Here is a 9,125-nt window from a genome sequence, read left to right as displayed (position 1 = left end):
GTGTATTATAAAGTGATGTGTCAATCAAATGCTATAAAGTTGGTTTTTCATATGGTAAATGCTAAAAAATTTTAAACCTTGATGGGAATGCTCTAAAGTAGTTTTTATGAACTTTTTTTTACTTTTTAATGAAAAATTTTACTTACAACCAAATATGTTATTTTAAAATGTTAATATACTTATCATACTGCATGTAATACTTGTGTTGGGCTATTTGCCACAAGTACAGTGTTAAGGAGGCAACATTTATAACCTCCCTCTCTCCAAAACAACCATGTCCTATCTATCAAAAAATAAAAATACCATGTCTGCATAAGAGCATCCACAGCAGTGGAGCTAAATTTTTAGTTTTTTAGCACCATAAAAAGTCACCTTATCTATTTTACCTTCTCACATCCAACAACAGTGGTTTTATTTTAGCTTTTAATACAATAAAATAATATACATACTACAATAAAATAATATTTCATTCAACCACCAAAACACAACCACAACCAAAAATAGTGTGAACGCATGGTGGACAATGGGAGAGACATGAAGAGGTAGTGAGGAGAGAGACAAAAGCTCTGTGAATGCAAAATTAAAAATTTTAAAAAAAAAATACTTTTCAGCTACAGTGCATAGCTGGAGCAAAAAAATATAGTTTTTGCTCCACTATTGCGGGGTACATTTTGATATTTAGTGGTGCTAAAAATAGCTATTTAGCTATTTAGCACCACTATTTCTAGTGTTGTAAGTTGTTTTCTCATCCATATGTCTAGTAGTGTACTTGCTTTTTTTTTTCTTTCTTATTTGAACTTTTTTAGCATGGGACATATATAAAATTCAGTGTGGGGCCCGTGGGCCTGATAGCCTCGGCCCATCGTGTAGCAGGCCCAAGGCCCACGCCGAGGAAGACTGACCATTCAGGGCTAAATTGGGGAAAACCTCTTTTCCGGATCCACGCCGAGGACCTCCTCGTCCTCAGCATTACAAGGATGATTTTTGGGAAAGACCAAGCCCAGAGTAAGCTGTCACCCTCACACTTAATGCATTCACCTAACCCCTCTGGCCGCATTAATGGGGATATAACCCCTTAGCAGGGCAACGTTGATCAGAGTGAACCACTTGAGTACTGATAAGGCCTCTGATGGGACGGACGGCCAGAAGAGAGGCGAATGGATGATCAACAGATGGAAGAAGGAGATAGGAAGATGAATACTATATAAGAAAAGCAAGTAAAGTAAAAGAAAGGGGGGGAAGAAGGAGAAGAAAATGGGCTCCTCGGCCACAGGAGGCCACAGGCCGAAGAGCATCCTCCCAGTTGTAAATAAACTCTAAGTATTTTCTTTTATAAAAAAGAGTTCATGCTTGGTGAACGACGGCCAGCGTCTAAACCTTTAACCCACTCTCTACAAATTTATTGTTTGGGCTTGTTGGGCTGAAAACTCATTCATACTCAGGGTCAAATCCAAAATTGAGTCCCTACAATTGGCGCCGTCTGTGGGGAGGATTAGGGTGCTGGCCGGCGCACCAGGCGATTGTTCTAAGTGGTCGTTTTACAGTAGGTTGGCGAAGTAAAAAAAAAAAAAAAATAGAAGATTTGACAGCGAAAAGAGAAATTTTGATATTATTTCATAAATAGAAACAGTACAAATTACAATCAGAGGCTCAGGCAGGCGTGTTTCACAAACAAATTTACAAGCTAATCCTACCAGCTAGTTCTATAATCAGAGGCCCAGGTGGACCCGCCCTAAAAAACTAGCCAGAGGAAAGTGTCAAGCCGTGCTTTTATTGGCATAAAGAGAATGGGAGAGCTTGACACAAAAAGCAGGGAAGGGGGAGGGCCATCTTGTTTCCAGGCCACCAACAACTCCTTTCTAGGAGCGTCGGAGCTGGAACAAAGAGAGGAGCAGATGCAGGGGCTCCGGGACACCTTCCCCCATGATGTTCCCTTGATTCTCTCCAATCCTCACGAGTGTTGGCCGTTGGAGACGGCAACACTCGAGCACCGCCCATGATATGAATTCGCACGCCTTCTTCGTCGGGGGTGCACTCCGAGGAGAGACGTTAGGTACTTCAACAACATCCCTTCGGGCCACCTTGTATGGCGCCATCGGGGTTACACCTAGATTCTGCCGCACCGGAAGCCCAGTAGGGGCTGCGGCCATAACAACTCTTGGCACGGATGTCCTCACACCCGCCCAAAGCCACCTCATATTTGCCAACTCCAGTCACAATTCTGGCGGGGTTGTTAAAAGGGCTTCGGGAGCTGAAAGGATGTGTTTTTTCTGTTTGTCTTGGGAGGTTCATGGATTGTGGAGAAACCATCTCCCCACCTTATATAGAGGATGGGGGTTGGTGAGAATTAATTCATGCAGAATTCGAAAAGAGAATTATCAGCTGGGCTAATAATGAAGCTACCAATTTCCAAGGAGGCCGTAGACCGTTTGACTCGTGTTAATTCACGAGGACATTAATGAAGGTGCGTTTCGCGCACTGAAGCGTCAAGCGCGGAACACGAACAGACAAATGACGCTTCATAAATGAAAAACATGGGGCCTCGAGCTAGAGGCGAGATCAACGCCACGTGTAAAGATCATAATCCGACCCAAGGAGGAATCATCTCCAGTAAAGCGGTCCGAGGACAAACCTCTATTTACAGAAAAATAGAAGTGGTAGACAGAACCAAGGTATTGCATGGTCCTCGGACCCAAGCGTATAGTAAATATATTCACACCATTATACCTGGGTACTAGACAGAACCAAGGTATTGCATGGTCCTCGGACTTAAACCTATGGGGAAACTAGATACTTACAGAAAAATAGAAGTGGTAGACAGAACCAAGGTATTGCATGGTCCTCGGACCCAAGCCTATGGTAAAACTATTCACACCATTATACCTGGGTACTAGACAGAACCAAGGTATTGCATGGTCCTCGTTCTGTAAGTATCTAGTTTTCCCTATAGGTTTGAGTCNCAGTTGCTTCGGAGGCCTGCGAAATCTACCCTCCTCAGGCGGGGAATGGGATTTGCTCCCATCCATTGGCTCCTTACCCTTGGAAAGTCTCTTCCTTTTTGGGTCATGAGACTCAGTCTGAGGGTCTGATACTGTGGGGACAGAGGATGACCTGGTTTGCACAGTTAAAATCTGGGGCGGAGGTGCTGGGGGCTGGGGCTGCGACTCTTCCGGTACACCCTTCTTGGAACCGCCTTCGAGCAGGTCAAGAAGATTGGTTTGGGGCTGTCTTTTTAAACCCATCTCAGCCTGAGTACCAACTCTTAGGGATCGGAGATCGGCTTCGGACAAATGAGGGTCTCCTAGATCACCAGAGGGATCCTCGGACTGATCAGCTAGGTTGAACACACTATATTCGTCCTCAGAAGAACTCAGTTCAACCACCTCCCTTGCCTTCTTAGATAGTTCTTCCTCGGCCACCGTTACTTGTTGGGACGAGGAGGGACCTGCTAGCGGAATGCCTTCAGGTATATAAGACCCCTCGAAAAATGCAAAACCGTCCTCCACCACGGTAATCTGCGTAAGCAAAGGGTCACGAGCTCTAATTACGTGCTTCGGGACTGGGAATGATTTCTGAGCTGGGTCGCATCCGAGGATTTGATGAGCAACTCTGAATTGGTTATCAGTTTCGTTCAGGAAAAGGTCCGATCTAAGAACGGTTTCCAAATCCGCTTTGTTAACTAAGTGGAAATGACGTGCAAAGGCGTGCGGATCTGCAAAAAGAAAAGTGAAACTCCTATGGTTAAATCAACCAAATCGGATATACAGTTATAAAACTTGAAAATACTGAAACCTAGATTGTCTCTTACTTCGGATACCCTACCTGGCTCCCCTCTACTGTTGGGCAATGAAAACCGTTGTGCCACTCCCCCGATACTATGAGGAAATCTTGGGTCAACCCCTTATTGGAATCAGGAAGACACTGGATGAGACGAACCCTATCGTCCCTTGTCTTCATATAGTACGTCTTACTTCTCAGGTGATGAAGGTTGTAGCACCAGTTCACATCGTGGTGGGTCAGTCTCAGCCCCATTTTCTCATTCAGGGTATCTACACACCCTAATATCCTAAATACATTCACGTCACACTAAGTAGGAGCCAGGCGGAAATGCCTAAGGTAATTGAGAGTCACTGGCCTCATAGGGATTCTCATCCCTCCTTCCACGAAAGCGACTATCGGGATCACGACTTCACCCTCTCTCCTCCTAATGTACCACTCTCCTTCTTCACAGTACTTCAGACTCACATTATTGGGTATCCCATAGTCTATAATGAATTTGTTCATCATCTCGTCAGACTCAACCAACTTCTTAAACTTACCCATCCCCCAAGGACGACTAAAAATTCCAGAAGAAGAAAAGAAGGAATAGAACCAAGAAAAATTTGGGGTCACTGGAAGAAAAAGACTTACAGAAGTATGACGACGCTCTTCAGGTAGTGTGCAAGTTGAACCAGATTCAAGTCATACACATCAGTGATTGTAAGCGCGAAAATGAGGAAACCAGGCGGTTCAAACAGGTACTTATACTCCCCCTTAGGTTCCCCAAATGTAATCGCTTGCCCATAAAAGCAGGAGATCCCCACTGAACAATTACCATCATACCGTTGAAAGTAGGAAACGTGGTGCCGCCAAAATTTAATGTTGGCACACATTAAATCTTGAAACGCCAAAAACGCGCGTCGGGCAGTCGAAAAGTCGCCAGCATTAACACGAACCGAAGTGGGGCGACTCGTCTAGAGGGCCCGCAGGTATCAAAACCCTCCTCCCCGTCCGAGGGAACATGCAACAGGGTTTTGAGGGGCTATTGTGGGGCCCGTAGGCCTGATAGCCTCGGCCCATCGTGTAGCAGGCCCAAGGCCCACGCCGAGGAAGACTGACCATTCAGGGCTAAATTGGGGAAAGCCTCTTTTCCGGATCCATGCCGAGGACCTCCTCGTCCTCGGTATGACAAGGATGATTTTTGGGAAAGACCAGGCCCAGAGTAAGCTGTCACCCTCATACTTAATGCATTCACCTAACCCCTCTGGCCGCATTAATGGGGATATAACCCCTTAGCAGGGCAACGTTGATCAGAGTGAACCACTTGAGTACTGATAAAGTCTCTGATGGGACGGACGGCCAGAAGAGAGGCGAATGGATGATCAACAGATGGAAGAAGGAGATAGGAAGATGAATACTATATAAGAAAAGCAAGTAAAGTAAAAGAAAGGGGGGGGAAGAAGGAGAAGAAAATGGGCTCCTCGGCCACAGGCCGAGGAGCATCCCCCCAGTTGTAAATAAACTCTAAGTATTTTCTTTTATAAAAAAGAGTTCATACTTGGTGAACGACGGCCAGCGTCTAAACCTTTAACCCACTCTCTACAAATTTATTGTTTGGGTTTGTTGGGCTGAAAACCCATTCATACTCAGGGTCAAATCCAAAATTGAGTCCCTACATTTAGCATTTAATGTGTGTTTGGGTTAGGATTAAAAAATAAAATTATTTCACTATTCAGCTTATTTTTGTAACTATTCATAGGCCCCACTGCACTTTTTTGCACTATTTATGGGCCTTATTGTACTATTTCAACTAACTTTTATTTTTATCTACAGTACTTTCAGGAATAATTTTTCAATTTCAGTAAAATAAACGGTATCCAAACACACCCTTAAACTTTCAAGTTTCAACTAAAAATTCACGTCAAACCTCACATCAAATTTGTGGGGGTCAAATCGAAGTCAAGGAAGAACAATGAGAAACCGAACTGGAAGGCCGCAAAGGGACCGTCCTCGTTAATATCCCATGACAACAAAAACAAGTCTTTGTCATTGAATGCATCCAAATGCTTAAAACATGGTGAACTTTGATAGAAATCATACTTATAAATCCTATGAAAAATCCTCATATGTAGAACAAAATCTGGTTCATATTGAACAATCAACTATGTTTGATTTAAGCTATGTGAACACAATTACTCCCAGCGCACTCTTATTGAATAGGAAGAGAAAAGTTGGAGTTAGAACAACCAAAGATAAACATAGTGCTTTCAATAAGAGCGTTTTTAATTACACACCAATGTGCATATGCCACAGTAGTTGAAATCATATGTTCAAAACATAATTTTCAATTAAATTATGAAATCGTGTTTTCAAGACATGATTTCACCTTTTTAAAATTATAAGTGAAATCATGTTTTGAACACACAATTTTCAAGGCTATGTGTATGGATGTGTGTAACAAGGCAAAAATGGGCAAATGCCCCTTTTACACAAAAAAATCTAGCATTTTGCTCTATTTCTCAAACTAATTAGAAAAATACCCCTGTTTTGAAACTCGATTTTCTAAAAATCGAGTTCCAATTGTAAAACTCAATTTATGAAACATCGAGTTATAGCGAATGTGGACTTAGGAAATTTTTTTTTTTTTTTTAGGAACTCCAATTCCATGAACTCAAGTACCACGTGAAGTACTCGAGTTCCACTTGATTTTTTCAAGGAACTCAAGTTCCATGGACTCGAGTACTTCACATGGTACTCGAGTTCATGGAACTCGAGTTCCCAAAAAAAAAAAAATTTAATTTTTCAGTTTGCTATAACTCAATTGTCCAAAAATCGAGTTTAAAATTGAATCTCAATTTTTAGAAAATCAAGTTTCAAAATATTGCGGCATTTCCCTAATTAGTTTGAAAAAGAAGATAAAATGCTGGATTTTTTGTGTGAAAGGGGCAAAAGCCCATTTTTGCCTGTGTAATATACATTAATCTTTCAATAATGTGCTCACATATATAGATCCGGACAACCAGTTCACCTAGTGCTTGATTATATCATTGAATATTGAGATCTAGCTACATATTTTGGCCAATACATTTAACTTGACAAATATTTAGTCTGTATCTTTTCATATAGATTATCGAGGTTTATGATTGTACTCCAATATATCATTTAAATGCGGTTTAGGATCTAAATCATAGTTGTTCAAAGTTCAATCACAGACAAAGTTCACAACCAGTTTCAAATTGAAAGCAAAAGCTAGATAATAGTTCAGTTATAGAATTAAAGGAAGTACTAGTTTACTCAATGGTCGTCACCAATATAAGAACCGATTTTATAGCATTCTTGATGAGAATGCTCTAAGAGCATCCACAATAGTGGTGCTAACTAACTATATTGTTATTTTTAGCACCACTAAAAGCATCCACAATAGTGGTGCTAAATAACTATAATGTTATATTTAGCACCACTAATACTTAAAATGTATGTTGCAGTAGTGGTGTCATAACTAAAATAATAATAATATTTTATTAAACTTCTCTCTCTTCTCTTACCATCCAAAGGTCCAAACAAGCTCCATGGAAATGTGCTTTTCTTTCTTCTCTTTTCTTTCTTTCTCTCCTTCTCTCTCTCAACCACCTGATCTCCTCCTTTCAATCAAACTCATACGATGTCCTGGACCTTCATCACCGGCAAGAATTCTTGGATCAGCAAAGCGGATACAGGTTTGTGTTCGGGCGTACGGGTCAAGTCATCCAGCCAAATTGTGTCGATTTTGATGAAATCAAAGAGACCCAGAAAGTTAAAGAGTGAGAAAATGAGGTTTCTGATGAAACCCAAAAGGGAAAGTGCTCGGAGAAAAAGGTTTGGGAAGAAAACCTCAAAGCTCACTGACTAAGGTTGTAAACGAGCCGAGCTTTTGTCAAGTAGTGAATGTTCAAGCTTGGCTCAACAGCAAAAATAGAATGTTCAAGCTTGGCTTGAGCTTGATACGAGCCTACAAATAATGTTCAAGCTTGAGCTCATTATAAAGTATAGAAGCTTGAGCTCGGCTTGGCTTGATTCATTAGTCAAGCCAAGCTCGAGCTCAATATCAAGCCCATACTCAAGCTTGATATCATTCTTTTGAGCTTGAGATCCAACATAAGTATATTATCAAGCCTATATCAAGTTTATTATCTAGCCTATTTGGTTTGGATGAGTGGTCTCAACTTATAATTAATTAAAGTTTTAGAAAGATACGATTTTACTTGTCAAGCTCATATCAATTTTATTACTAGACTCATAAATAAGCTCAGACTCAACTTGTTTTGTTACTTTTGTATCGAGCCTTGGTGTTTACAAGCTTGTTCATGAACAATATTTTTTACTTTGGCTTGACTCGTTTATCAAACAAGCCTAAAACTAAAGTTTAAGCTTGGTTTGTTTATAAACAAACAAACATGAATGAGCTTTTTATCGAGCCAAACCCGAGTTGTTTATGAATGACTTGGTTCATTTACAGCCCTATCACTAACCCACCCCCCTTCCAATTGAGAAACTCATGGAGCTCGTCGACCTACCCCTTCCACCGACACCATCCTCCTCACTGAAGCCTAGCTCTATGATTGGTGATTTTTTATTTTGTTTGTGATTGATGATTTTGTTTGGTTTAGGTTGAGGAAAAAGATTGGAGATTTAGGTTTTTTTTTTTTTTTTCTTCTGCGGTGGACTGCTGGTGGTAGTGGTGGTGGTGGTGGTTGTGGGTGTGGTTATGGCTAATGGTGGAAGTGGTTATGGTTGGTTACTGAAGTTTGTTATGGATGTTTTTATTATTATTCTAATGAGTTATTTGTATTATTTTAATCAAATAGCTAAAAATATAGATCTATTGATGTTGGGTGTGAAGAGGTAAAATAAATAAAATGACTTTTGCAAGTGCCAAATAGCTAAATTTTTAACTCCACTGCTGTGGATGCTCTTAATGCATTATCCCTTAAAAAAAATACAAATAAACCTATCATCTATAGTTTAAACTTTTTATTAAAAAAAAAAAGTCTATAATATAAAGTTTAAATAAATGGTATTACTATAAAGTAAAGGATACTTGTCAAAAAAAAAAAAAAGTCAAGGGTAAAATAAAGAAATTTATTTATTACTTTTAGAAATAGGACTTTATTTTAGAACATTTCAAAATAGAATAGAGGACTAACAATTTCGTTCGAAGGTAGTAGTAAATAACTTATGTAATTGAAATAAGTGGAATTAGTCAGCTTTTATGAATAGCTAATAAAACCAATAATTCTAAATATCCTAGAAAAATTATCTTATGAAACACTCTTTCACATTATGGTATAGTCTCACACTTGTGGTTCTCATGAAATTTTTATTATTAT

The sequence above is a fragment of the Quercus suber genome, unplaced genomic scaffold (genome assembly GCF_002906115.3).
Source record: "Quercus suber isolate HL8 unplaced genomic scaffold, Cork oak 2.0 scaffold_522, whole genome shotgun sequence".
Lineage (NCBI taxonomy): Eukaryota > Viridiplantae > Streptophyta > Magnoliopsida > Fagales > Fagaceae > Quercus > Quercus suber.
This window is presented reverse-complemented; position numbering follows the sequence as displayed.